This window comes from Octopus bimaculoides, chromosome 12 (assembly GCF_046866305.1).
Source record: "Octopus bimaculoides isolate indiv1 chromosome 12, ASM4686630v1, whole genome shotgun sequence".
Classification (NCBI taxonomy): domain Eukaryota; kingdom Metazoa; phylum Mollusca; class Cephalopoda; order Octopoda; family Octopodidae; genus Octopus; species Octopus bimaculoides.
This window is the reverse complement of record NC_142939.1, coordinates 67,331,582-67,344,936: the sequence shown is the minus strand read 5'-3', so window position 1 is coordinate 67,344,936 and position 13,355 is coordinate 67,331,582. Positions and strand designations below refer to the sequence as shown.

Sequence of the window (13,355 nt, the reverse complement as noted above, 5' to 3'; positions counted from 1 at the left end):
TTTAGAGCTAATCTCTCCTCCACAGTTACTCATCAATTCCTCATATGTTGAACATACAACATGTTTATATCTCTGAAACAAACTAACCATCCACTCTCCATACCTCTATGGGCTTTCTTCACCAGCAAAACCTTGCTCCAAATTACATCCTATTGTCTCAGAAAAAAGACATAATGAATAAGGTAGTCCTAGATACACTGTGCCTGACAAAAGAGTTGTTATGATTTACTTAATTCAATGCTTCAACCTACTAAAATCTAAAATTCTTAAGATTTACCAAAAATATTAAAGCAATGCTGATTAGAGCTAGGCTGACCCTAATCAAGTAAACCTTATCAAGATCATTACCACAGCTAATTGTAAAGAGGTTAAGAAGTAAAGAACTAAAATAACTTTTGTGCTCCTCATAGAGGAATGCATTCAAAAGAATTAAGTAAAATATATCAGGCACAATGTATCATTCAAATGAGATTAGTCGAGGTCGCATTTGCCTTTCATACTTTCAGAGTTGATAAGTACCAATTGAGCACTGGAATCAATGTAATCTACTTACCCCTCCCCCAAAATTGCTGGCCCTGTGTCAAAATTTGAAACCACTTTGACAACTTTTGTCATTGAGCATAAATCACAACAGACATGATCATTCAGGTTTGACATTTCCTCATTTTACAACTTCACAGTTACCATATTATTATTCTTATATAAACATTGAGTCACTGTTTTTTTATAACACTTTTGTATGACATTTTAGTTTCATAAATTAAAAAAACAAAAATATATCTAAGTCTCCAAAAGTAAACACTATAGAACAGAAAAGACCTTGAATATAAATTTTCATGTAATTTTAAATTCTATTAAAAGACTGGGTGTTTAAAACTATTGAAATAATTTGAGTACATTACACCATGTACTTCTGTAAACAAATTGAAAATGATTTTAAAAACTCTTGAATCTAATAGACTAAACTAATAGATTAAATTAACTAAAAAGATTTTCCCATAGATTCTGATTAAATAGAAGTGTTAGTTATTGGGCAAACCAAACACAGAAGGACTGATGTTATTCCATTTAAATGATTTTAGCAAAGGCAGTATTTCCACATTCTATGGAGAGAACTCAAATGTTTATAAAGAATACATAATATTTATTTCTATATTGCATAGAGGGGACAAACAAGGACACACAAAAAGATTAAGTCGATTACATTGACCCCCCGTGCATAACTGGTACTTATTTAATCGACCCCGAAAGGATGAAAGGCAAAGTCGACCTCGGTAGAATTTGAACTCAAAACGTAATGGCAGACAAAATACTGCTAAGCATTTTGCCCAGCGTGCTAACGTTTCTGCCAGCTCGCCACCCTAACAATATATAATATTGCCTCAAAAAACAACGATGTGTAGTTTATAACTAGCAATAACCATTGCTTTACATCTTCCCCACTCCAAGTAGCTATGTACATACGTATGTATATAAGTATGTACACACACACACACACACACACACACACACACACACACACACACACACACACACACACACACAAAGTATAAGAATCCTTATTATTTACATTTCTGGTACCCAAACAGTTATCAGAATGGTCTAATATATACAATCAATTATCAGTTTGGCCTCTGTTTCTAAACATAATATAACGAAGAGAAATAAAGAATATATATAAAACTTTAATCTTACTTGATCCAATCAATTAACAGTGATTCTCTATTTATGATGGAATTAAATGATAAGAAGTTGCTTGTATAGTTAATACATTTATAAACAGTTGTGATACGAGGATTTTACAAGGAGTCAGTCTATAAATGTCCTTCTCTGTAAAAGGTTACTGACTTGGATGGGTGCAGAAACCAAAAATCTGTTTGGTTTTTTTATGAAAGACAATTGCTCTCCTCCCACCCCAACCACCACAAAAACTGTTTCAGTCAAACATTTTACTCACAAAAGCTAAACATACAGGCACAAGTTTAGACATGTGGTAAGAAGCTTGCTTCCCTACTACATGGTTCTGGGTTCAGTCCCACTTCAGTCCCACTACAACAATTTTGAGAAGACGAGTAAGTCAACTACATTGATCTCAGTACAAAACTAATACTTTATTCTGTTGACCCCAGAAGGATTGAAGTTGAGCTTGGTGACATTTGAACTCAAAATGTAAGAGGCTGAAAGAAATAACCCAAGGCACTATTCCCAATGCTAGAAAGATTATGTCAATCCACCACCAAACTCTGCCCAGAAAGTAAAAATTTATAAGAAAATTTTAACTTTTTTCCCCCAATAAACAAAATATATTCTAAAAAAAAAAAAAAAGTTCTTTCTAGAACAATGAAATCTATTTTTACCGTTTTGGTTACCTCAATTTAAAATTCACTTAATTGGAGGGGACAACATGTGGCTCTCAGTTGGAACTGAGACTGCACAAGGCACTGACTGCTAAAATTACAATATTCTATTATGGTAATTCATAGCTATGAAATAAAATGTATCAAAAGACACAGCTTTAGAAAGAATTCCAAGAATCTATCTGATTTCTGTCAGTGAATTGTTAATCAAAGAGCATCTCTTTACTGGAATAATGACCAAGATGGGGGTCCCACAATTTATAGATTAAGATAATCCAGCAGAAGCCACCAAGTCGATAACTATTTAAGTACCATTCTTTAACATTTACACAAGCTGTTGTTTAACCCTAGGCTGGTTCTGAATAAGTAAACTTATGATCAAAGGTGTTCCAACCATGACCAGCCAAGGAACAATAAAGGATTACATTATTCAATGTGTTTTCTTTTATGAGACAACTGTGTGTGATTTGAGGGAGCTTTGACTGTTGTCTCTAGCAGGCTGAGTGATTGGGTAGAAGCTTCCTGATTTGGAAAAAGATGTTATCTGAGGTGGAAAATGCAAAATACAATATAAATTTAATTCAATGAGAGTGTGTGTGTGTGTGTGTGTGTGTGTGTGTGTGTGTGCACACGCATGCACAGGTGTGCGTATGTGAAAGCAACATATACTTACAATGACATTTGTGATTATAAATACATACAATATGCAATTTGAAAAAAAAAAAAAGGAAAAAGAGTTGTACACACATACAAACATACACACACATATATACACATATACATGCGCATATACATACATAGAAATACACACACAATACCTTAATGATAAAGGGCAGTACTATTTGCGAGCTGGCATTTTCCTTCAAACCCTGTTACTACTGCCGTTACTCCACCAATCTCAGTGCAAGACAAATAGCAGAGACTGACAATGGAAGGGAATAGTAACAGGGATGATGGCTAACATGACACCGTTTCCACAGACTGGTGATAAATAAATCAAAGAGAGAATCTACGAGATATTGAGTATAGGAAATACATAATCAATAATTAATTCATGGCTGATTTTTAATATCTAACACTTTGAATGCAAAACAAAATTTCAGATAGAAATCTGCATCTACAAACAGAACGAACACAAGAACTGCATCATGTGACTTATTAAAAGCCTCTTTGGGCAAGCTCTCAATTTTTTTCTAAATGTATTTATACACATAAACTGTACGTATATACATAACTATATCATACATGCACACACACACACACACACACACGTGACACTCCAGTACTTTATGAGACAGATGAAATCTGAGAAAATCTGTGAATCTGCAGATTGCATCATATGCAACAAAACAAAACAAAAACAACGTTCACACTTGCCACATACGTTGGAATGTACAGAAATATTTAACTATGGATAAAAATAAGTATATCATCATTATCATCATCGTAGTTTTAATACCCACTTCTGCATGCTAGCATAGGGCAAATGGAATTCATTGAGGCAGATTTTCAACGGCTGGAGACCTTTCCTGTCACCAACCCTCACCTGTTTCCAAGCCAGGTAATATTTCCCCATGACCAGACATATTTTCATGCAAAATTGGAAACTTATGACACCACCTGTATAATGGTGATGCTCATCCGTAACTGACACGTGATGTTAAGACAAGGAGACAGGAACACACACACACACAAAGAAATGCAGAAAGGGTTCCTTTCAGTTTCCAGCTACCAAATCCACTCACAAGGGTTTGCTTGGCCTGGGGCTATAGTAGAAGTTACTTGCCCAAGGTATCACAGTGAAACTCAACCCAAAACCATATGGGTGGAAAGTGAACTACTCAACCACACAGCCAATTTCTTGTATGCAAATGTATAAATGTGCACAGGTATGGTGTATGTATATACGTGTGTGTGTGTGTGTGTATTGAAACATTATATATATATATATATATATATATATATATATATAAACACACACATACATATATACATTATATATCATCATTTAATGTTTGTCCTCCATGCTGGCATGGGTTGGACAGTTTGATAGAAGTTGGCAAGCCTGAGAGCTGCACTAGGCTCCAATAGTCAGTTTTTTCTATGGCCTGATGCCCTTCCTAACACCAACCACTTTACAGAGTGTACTGGGTGCTTTTTATGTGGCACCAGCACCCATGAGCTCACAAGACAAGGACTTCTCAGCTGAGGGAGGGAGTGGAATCGAGAGATTAGAGTATGATAGAGGGACAGAGGTAGCCCTCTTACTACTGAGGAGAAACCTGGCTACCTCTATGGGACCAGGAAGGAAAGGAAGGTGAGAGAGAGCTATGAGAGGGGGTCTGCCCACAGGGAATATATATATATCATCATCGTCATTTAACGTCCGTTTTCCATCCTGGCATGGTTTGGATGGTTTGTCTGGAGCTGGTAAGTTCTGGGGGCCTGCACCAGGCTTCATTATCTGTTCTGGCATGGTCTTTATGGCTGCCAACCACTCCACAGAGTATAATGGGTGCTTTTTAAGTGGCACCAGCATGAGTGCTTTTAACATAGCCCCTGCACCAGTGCTTCTTGTGTGACACCTGCACCAGCATCAATTCTGCTGTGATAGACGGATCTTCTTGAGTACAGAAAGGCAGCAGATATCTCAGTCCTAAGGGTCACTGTTTTGAGATCAGCCTTCAATATACTTCATCCCATGTCTTCCTGGGTCTCCCTCTTGCACGACGCAACTGTCTACATTCATATGCATCACATGACCACACCAGCAGTCTTCTCTCTTGCATGTTGCATCTAATTCCTTTTGTGCACAACTTCAATACACTAGCACTCTGTTGCACATGTACACTGACATTGCACATCCAGTAGAGCATACTAGCTTCATTCCTCTCTCACCTTCGCATGTCTTCTGCATTCAGAGCCCACATCTCACGACTACATAGCACCACTGTTCATATACATGCATCATACAATCTTCCTTTCATTCGGAGAGAGAGACATTTGGTTGCCAACAGAGGTAGAAGTTCGTTGATGGTGATGATGATCATCGTCATCATTCAACGTCCATTGTCCATGCTGGTATGGATTGGACAGTTTGACTGGGCTGGCACACTGGAAGGCTACACCAGACCCCTGTCTGATTTGGCATGGTTTTCTATAGCTGGATGCCCTTCCTAACACCAACCACTCTGAGAGTGTAATGGGTGACATTTGCTTGACACCGGGGTACGTTTACGTGCCACTGGCACAGGCACCAATTTGCGTGCCACTGGCACAGGCACCAATTTGCATGACACCGTTATCTGCCATGACTGTCATTTTGCTCAGCTTGATGGATCTTCTTCTCAAGCACGACATGATACCAAAAGGTCTCGGTCATTGCCTCCGTGAAGCCCAACCCTCGAAAGGTACTCAGCCACTTTGCCTCTGTAAGGTCCAACCCTCGAAAGGAACTCAGCCACTTTGCTTCCATGAGGCCCAATGCTCATATATCATATATATATCATCATTATCATCTTTACAACTGTTTTCCATACTGGCATGGGTTAGGAGGGTTGTCATAATGCAAAGTTACCTCCCACTGGAAAACAGAGCTCCTAAACATTAAGTGTTCATATGTGACATTTTCCGGATGCCATTTCTAATGTCAACCACTTTACAGTGTGTATTGGGTGCTTTTTCTTGTGGAACTAACACTAGGGAAGGTGAATAGAGCTTAGTGAGACACAACTAAAGAGACCTCATAATCCTACGTGGATCTGAACTCAGAATGCAAGAAGCCAAAAAAATTCCTGCAAGAGATTCACAATCTAACGCTCTAACAATTCTGCTAATTCACAATCTACAATACATGCATACATCTGTGTGTTCATACATACATACATACAAATGTATGTATACATACATGTATCCACACACACACACACACGTACATAGATGTATACACAAGCATACACGCACATATATGCACACACACGCACATATAAACACATACACGCACATATATACACATACATATGCACACAAATATACACATACATACACACGTATACAAATATACACATACACACGCACACAAATATATACATACATACACACGCACACAAATATATACATACATACACACGCACACAAATATACACATACATGCACACGTACAAATATACACATACATACACAAATATATATACACATACACAAATATACACAACGTACACACACACACATATATACATCTATACACAACATATCTACACACATTTACACGCACACAAACAGATATTATACACAACATATATATACATATAAATGTGTGTGTGTGTGTGTGTGTGTGTGTGTGCGTGCGTGCATACATGGGCGCGCGCGCACTTTAGGAAGAATAGAAAAAAGAATGTGTGGTGTGGAAATCCTGAATCATACATAAAGGTGGCATTAATGAACATCACAACATCACCATGTTTACTATAGTAGTTGACTGATAAACACCCTCCTGTCCCCTTCACATTCTAATAACATGGTTCAAAGCTTGAACTCTTGCCACGTAAATGTCAAACGTATTTTAAGAAGAAGAAAACTTTGACAAACATTCTTTTGTTAAAGTAAAACTGCTAGCTAGGGATATAAACTATAGTCCTTATCTTTATTACAAGAAATCTCTTTAAAGAGTTCAGCTACTGTAAAATTCTAACGCCATTTCTACTCCTAACAACGCAACAGAACCAGCAATAAAAGAGGAGAGAGAAACATGTACTTCAATTCATATATGATTTCGAAATTGAATTTAAAATGTAGTTAGGATCTATAAAGATTTTCATGATGTTTTGTTTATACAACAAGAATTTTCCGAAAGAAAGGCCTTGTGATTTGAAATGAAATATGGAAAAGTATATTTGTATGGAAGATAATAAAAAAAAATAATACAGCAAAATCTGTTGAGGAAAATTAAGGTTTAAATAAATCTGTTTTATAATAAAAGAGAACTGAGCAAAGTAAATATTTTATTGTGAAAGATTAAATATAGACATATGTTGAAAATGGAAATATTTGTTGGCGAGGATAATAACAGAAAAAGTGGGGGAGAAGGTTCCTGTCAAAGAAATTGTGAAACAAGTGGGGGAATGCTTTCAGTTTCTCCATAACTGGAAGATCGATAATTTGGTGGCAACAGAGGAAAGGAATGTCAGGCAGAGTAATAGAAGAGCTGATAGTTATGCCAAACAGAACCTTAAAAATAATGAAAAATAACAAGAATCCCTTCGCATACATTCCTCATTATTCTCCCTACAGATATTCATGGAAATGCAAGAATATATATCAAAGAATTGTGTTTTTGTTTATGTAGTCAAGGTTATGGAACATCAACAATAATATCGCGATAAGGAAAAAGAAAAATTAGAAAGGAAAAATCTGAGAGAAATGAGAGGAATCGATACCCACATCAGACGACTTCTTGTTGCACGATTTGTTTTGAAAATGAAAATGATGATACTAGGAAAATATATTGTAGCGTTGTGTTTGGTTTCGAATTGACGGTTAGTAAGATGGATATTCCTGTCTTTTCACTATTTGGTATTTTCTAAAAACGAGTCCAGTTTTCTGCGAGTTGAAGTGATGCCAGTTAAACGAGCCGGACCGACTAAATGTGAAGGAGTAACTACTACAGTTGCTACTGAAATAATAATGTAGGTTCGGTGGTGGTGGTGGTGGTGGTGTTGCAGTCCTGCCTGACCAAAAGGACACACAGCAAAGAATAATAACAACAAACCATTATTGATTCTTGGAGGGGCACAGGGCTTCATAGTTTTAGGGGATTAACTAAGACACATGAAATCACCACTCTAGTTTTATTTTGTTTTATTTTTTTTTTTTTCAATATAACCAAAAACGTTAACGGAATTAAATAGTTACAACCGATTTCTGTTTCATTAAAATTATTGAAATGAAATAGGAGGGAAGAGACAGAGCCCGTAGCTCTTTATTTTTCAGGAGCCCTCTGAAAGTTAAGCGATTCTTGTAATATATTACTGGTATTTATGTTATCAAAACCCCATGAAAGACCATGTTATTTCCCTATAACAACAAACAGGGTTTGAATTAAATGCACCAAGATAAATAAGGTAAATATCAACTAAAGAAATATTTTGAACATATCAACAGTTAAAGCCACGATTTCAAACAAACAAACTAATAATAATAATAATAATAATAATAATAATAATAATTTCTAAAACAGACAAATGCCCTGATATTTATGGAGAAGAGTTTAGCTGATTACATTGACCTCAGTATTTGACTGGTATTTATTATTATCGACCCCGAAAGGATGAAAGGCAAAGTCGACCTCGGTGGAATTTGAACTCAACACGGCCACACTCTTTTTAAAGACGATGGCTTTTGTTTATTTTCCAAAATAGTTAAAACAATGATTATTTTATTATCATTATTATTACTGTTTTGACGTTCATTACTGACCATTTTATTAACTTCTGGACTGATAAAATATGGTCAACTCCGGCTAGGTTTAATTGAGATAAAAAATAGTATTTATTGAAGTAGCAAACCGTATTTTTTATATTTCACCAACACACTTATATATGAACATTCAAACTTCAAGTCTATGAGTGATTAATTCGTTTTATTGACTTTGATGATGTGATTAATAATAAATCTATCAAAGTCAAGTGTGAAATGACACATCATCTCCGATCAAGCAGACCTGATTTAAAATATTCTACTAGTGACTCCCACCCCTTTTTTTTTCTCTCCAGATAACATATTTGAGACTACATTATCCAACGTACCCTTTTTAATGCGGGTAGAGAATGATTTGCTAAAGATCTGATTGTTATTTCTAGGTGGTTGCGCAACCCCGTCTAGGCTCCCTCTTAGGTTCACCAAGACCTTCTTACTCTACGGCATTTGTGTGTCTCATCACAACGACCAGAATAATGTGACGTACAGACGGACACGATAACTGAAAATTATGAGGAAGAGGAGGAGATTTTGATAGCCATACTTTTTCCTGGATGACCTCAGTGAAGCAGAACCAATTAAAAAATTAAAGAATCCCTAACTCGGCCAGAGAAGAACCGACCCCAGTTTCCAAAAAATCCAACAATTATGCTATTTTCGCAAGACAATACCTAAAAGCAGTTGTTCTTTCATTTGGAAACTTAATTTATTCTGAAGACTCTAGTAAACCTTTATTATTTATTATTCACAAACCTGTCTTTCAGTAAGGAATTCCAGCTTTGAACCAATTTGGCTCTAAGTGAGCGAATGTATGATTAAAACATTTTTTTAAGTCAAAAACAAAATTAATCAATTTCTACAGTTTAACCACCCAGGTTTCTTCAATATTTTATATTAACAGTATGACGACCCCCCCCCCCCACAACCACCTGTGAATGCTTTCAATCATCAAGAGAAATATTCCAGGTACATTCCAATGTTTCCATAAGCTCTAGTGTCATGTAGGTGTCATGTTACTACTTAAATACAAGCTTGGATGGTTTTGAAACTACACGCTTGTACAAGCAAATTTACATTTGTGCGTATATATATATTGATTTGTTTACGCCTGTCTTCATATATTGATTTCAATGTATGTACACACACAAATTACTGCATGGTTGTGACTGTTACATAGTGCTCGTCTTTATAAACGTGTTTGGGATTTTGTGCGTGTGTACAGATAATTATTTAGGGGTACAGGGGTACATAGTTGTATGTATTTGTATATATATATATATATATATATACACGTGTTAGAGTACACCTAAATAATTTGAGCCAATTGAGTAGCTCACTGCATTAGAATTGTGTGTTACTGAAACAAACTGTCAAAACCTGGAATCAAGGAATTTAGAGGTCTGCCTACAGACATTAGAATTTATCTCTGCTGACAGCATTTATTCAATGTCTGTGAACTTCATTGATTCAGTTTAAAATTCTCTCTCAGAACGTGGGTCAATCTCCAAAAGTAATTTTTTTTTATTTGTGCACCATGGAAAAGACATTGTAGACAGGGACTTCCTCTCAACAGCGTTATAGAACCTCAAGTAAAGCAGTGGATTCGGGTTTATAGTAAATCACAGCACATATACATTAACCCTGGGAGCCCCTAAACCCGTTGGTCGCCAGGAAAATGCCCCGTGTACCCACCCATACCTTAAGACGGTACTGATCACTTAGTTTGGGTTAAGATCTTTCTACCAAAGTGATTAGACCGCCAAAAGTGACTGATGCTTATTTCACTGAGGAACCTGTTTACTGACTTCCGAAAAATGGTATAGAATTATAAAGACTGCCTCCAAAACTAAATAAAATACAACACAACCAGATTAGATTGATGTAATGATATGGTGAATTGAAAATGTTCAATCAAATAAGATTCCCCGGTTAGTTTTTATCCTGGATACAGTTTTTTAACCCATTACGTATGAGATTCGGATGTTAGTATAAAGATTTCCTCTGTAATATTTTCCCTCAGAAGATGTTCATAATCTGGATAAAATCACACCAAACTGTACTTTCAAGACATATGAACTATAATAAGTGGAATGCTTTCCAATAACAGATAACAGGAAAAGACAAACCCGAGGCAAAAAGAGAGAAAAGAAAGTGAGCAACAGAAAGGCCATCATTGAGAAACCCGAAACAGATGTGACGGCGAGTCTGAATGAATACAGCAAAATTGGCAGAAGAAATACTATTATTGTTTCAAGGTTCACAGGGATAAGCTGATATAAAGCCATAGTTTAAGAAACATTGGAAAATAGACACTGAGCAGCGATGGCAATAAACATGGGTTGACTGTGTCACCATAATGTTGGTTAATAGAAGAAGAAGAAGAAAAAAAAGGAGGGAATGGGGTTACTTTCAATGAATCATGACATTTTAAAGCCAGGTCATGTGCGTTTGTGTGAAGACACATGTCCACAAGAAGCTGGTGAGTCAACATGCCGGTTTCGGTCCTCGCTTGTAACTACTTCGCTCCTCTTGACCTTACTAATACACGGGAGAAAAGCATTTAACTTGCAACACAACCTCATTTTATTTCTCTTCAATAAAAATACTTCGTATGCAAGTCTGTCTATGGCAACAGCTTTCATTCGGGTGGTCGGCAGTGAAAGAAAGAAATAAAATTTAATAAAAGACCGCAACATATGGCGAGACCGAACTATTATATTCTGACAATTAGCAACCGAGACAACCCTACCTACAACTTGTCTGTCTGTCTATATTAAACAACTGACTCTATTTACATTTCTTTTGTTTACATTAAGTAGTAGCACACTTTGAGAGGGGGTTGAGGAAGAAAATGAAGTAGTTATAACGATTATGGTTTTCTGAAAGGTTTTAGGAGCGAAAGAAAAAACGGAAATTGAAACTGAGCCGGCAACAAGGGTAGTTTGAAAGTTTCTATGGAGATTGTCTTTAAAAGAGGCTGTGATAAATTGATAACAATTGTTTCTCAAATATGCACAAGGAAATTACTTGATTAAATCTACTCCCAGAACTTAACTAGTATATTATTTTATCGATCCCAGGAAGGATGAAAGACAAAGTTGACCTCGGCAGGATTTGAACTCTTGACGCTCGAACGATTTTCTTTTTAAAAAGTAAGAATGTTGGAATGCCCGCGACTTATCCAAACGCTTCAGTAGCGCAAACGGAAATAAAATGGTTCCATGTGGGAATCGAAATCGGTCCCCTAAATTCGTTCCGCCAAAACTCCATCCCCGTATCAGGACTCCCGCCATTATAAAACCAACAGCAACAATTTATAATGAATTTTAAGGAATAAAGCCATAAGGCGAAACTTTGTGACAGAGGTGGTGGTGGTAGGGCATAGACACAGTGAAATTGACTACAATACAGCACTGATATCTAAATTATTAATCTTGGAGGAAACACAACAGACCTAAGCGAGATTTGAACTCGGAACAGCAGTAAAAAAAAAATGTTTTGTTTCTCTTATATATATATATATATATATATATACATGCACAATCAACCATAAACATCAACAATGAATTCGATATAAACAGACACAAAGCTGAAGAGTTATTAAGAAAAGAGAGAAATAATATTACATGATGGTCACGGCTTCCTTAAAAGACATTAAACGACGTAACTGAAGTGAAATGGTTTAAATAAGAAACGAATATTTCTAGATTAATAAATAATACAGCAAACTACATGAGAAATAAGCTAGACGTTAGTTTAGCTAGGTTTCACTTACCTGTATTTTGTTTGTATTCGGTTTAAATATCTGACCGACGAGAATATCTTCTTAAAGATGATATATATATATTTCCTGTTTGTGTTCTTTTAATTATATTTTCTCTTTTAATTATGTTTTATATATTTATTTACTCCTTCACAGCCGACACTGTAAGTTCAATCGACCTTTCTGTTCGATCTGTAACACTAATTCCCTCTCTAAGTAGCAGCTGGTGGTAAATCCACACGGAAGGAGGAATGGTGAATGTTGAAGTTAATTAGTGAGAGAGAGAGAGAGTACCCGCCACCATCAAGTGGTTTCACCGTACATACACACATGTAATACTGTATATTTACACATGGAAAACATATACGTCTGGGTAGGTGTATGTCTGTGTATAGAATTCTCCCTATATATATATATATATATATATATATATATATATATATATATATATATATATATATATGTATGTATGTATGTAGTTGAGTTTGTGTGAGGAGGGAAAGGTAATTGTCTGCTGTTGAGGTATTCTAAAGCGACATAGCAGTGGGCTGCCGTGCTTCACGTTTAAGAGACCTAACACACTCACTCACTCTGTCTATTATCTGTCTGTCTCTCTCTCTCTCTCCCTCTTTATAGTTTACTATCTTTTACTCTATTCCACCTTGTATTATTCTCTCTTCTCTTCTCTCTCTCATAGCTTCACTCAGCAACACCTCAAATCCTGTCAAATGTGAAGTGACCCGCTTTTACTTTTTCTCAGT

The 13,355-nt window shown here is 36.2% G+C and overlaps 1 protein-coding gene across 5 annotated transcripts in view; it reads right to left on the bottom strand.

The window, feature by feature from the left end:
* The window catches only part of LOC106884484 (uncharacterized), a 249,654-nt gene that overhangs the window by 235,995 nt on the left and 304 nt on the right, over nt 1-13,355 (bottom strand). For 3 of the 5 annotated variants that reach the window (XM_089361253.1, XM_089361260.1, XM_052972233.2), the window contains exon 1: nt 12,607-13,355. This exon is cut by the window's right edge. The gene's annotated coding sequence lies outside the window, so the exon portion shown is untranslated. Of the gene's footprint in view, nt 1-7,796; nt 8,004-12,606 lie in introns of those variants that run through there. The other 2 variants (XM_089361258.1, XM_089361254.1) reach the window with 1 other exon arrangement.